Source organism: Sinocyclocheilus anshuiensis, unplaced genomic scaffold (genome assembly GCF_001515605.1).
Source record: "Sinocyclocheilus anshuiensis isolate Anshui unplaced genomic scaffold, SAMN03320099.WGS_v1.1 scaffold118, whole genome shotgun sequence".
Taxonomy (NCBI): domain Eukaryota; kingdom Metazoa; phylum Chordata; class Actinopteri; order Cypriniformes; family Cyprinidae; genus Sinocyclocheilus; species Sinocyclocheilus anshuiensis.
Window position 1 is genome coordinate 995,196 of NW_015546020.1, and position 1,320 is coordinate 996,515.

The 1,320-nt window shown below is 30.2% G+C and overlaps 1 pseudogene; it reads left to right on the forward strand.

Moving 5' to 3' along the window:
* LOC107698596 (nicalin-1-like) overlaps positions 1 to 1,320 on the forward strand; it is an 18,370-nt pseudogene that overhangs the window by 16,023 nt on the left and 1,027 nt on the right.

Sequence of the window (1,320 nt, forward strand, 5' to 3'; positions counted from 1 at the left end):
AAAAGTTGTGATTTTCTAGGCCGATATGGCTAGGAACTATACTCTCATATATAATCAAGCGTAATAATCAAGGAACTTTGCTGCCGTACCATGAGTGCAGCAGGCATATATTTTCAGGCGCTGCGTAATATCATTGCGAAAATCGCAACTTTTCATAGTTCATAGTCTTAGTACACAATGTAACTACAGAAGAGTCAAGTTTTAAATAGGAAAAATATAGAAACTCTTTGGTCATTTTTGAGCGAGATGCTAACGGTCTAATCAGATTCAATGATCTATGCTAAGCTACAGCTAAAAGTGCTACCGCCAGACCCGGAGATCAGCTGAATGGATTCGAAAACTGTAAAACTCAACTGATTAACTTTAGGGTGGTTGGAAAATGAGCCTATTTTCAAAAATAGTGGCGTGTTCCTTTAAATTAGAGCCTGCAATTTAAATCTCTAGCATACTTTTCCAACTGTTAAGGTTTGCTTTGTTAATCCTGGATTATTTTAAACATTATGAGATATTTTGTATTTCATGATTAAACCCAGGTTAGGAATGAATTTAGCCCAGGTTTAAAGGTTGCACGCAGTACATTTGTAAATCCAAAATTGTCATATTTATGAGGTTAATGATGTTAATAATTGACCCCTATTTAACTTCTACAAGTATGATTAACCCAGGGTTGCTTGAATAATTATGTTGTATTTGTAACGATCCAGAGTAAAACCAGCGATCTTCGACCTGCTGCTAGCCTTCTGTATCGCATCTTATCTTGGAGTGCTGTATTTGGCCATCCAGGTAGGACAAATATTCAGACATATTTAGTGCACAGTGATTTTTATTTTTTTTTCTAATTAAAAAAAAATGTCCACTCTTCGCATGCAATATATAATTGTGTAGTTACATTTCACCCCAAATCAAAAAAAATATTTGATATTTATTTTAGAAAGTTTCTGTTTATATTTTAATATTATTATATGTTATTATAATATTATAGGAATGGTTTTTAATAAAATTGAAAAAATACACACACACACTCACACTTAACTGTTAAATACATAATACATTTAAATACAAATACATAATACGTCTTTATTTCATTGTTGTATTCTTCTCATTACTATAATAAAATATATTTTGTAATATCTGTCTTTGAGCATCATTTATATCATTTTAGTATTGTTTTAGTATCATTTAAAAATGTTTATATAGTTTATTATTTCTTTTTTTCGTATATATTTTTTCAGTACATCAAGGCGAAGTTGATGAAAATGGGACATTTTCTTGGCAACTAGCCGAAATAAAATACATTTTATATATATATATATATATATA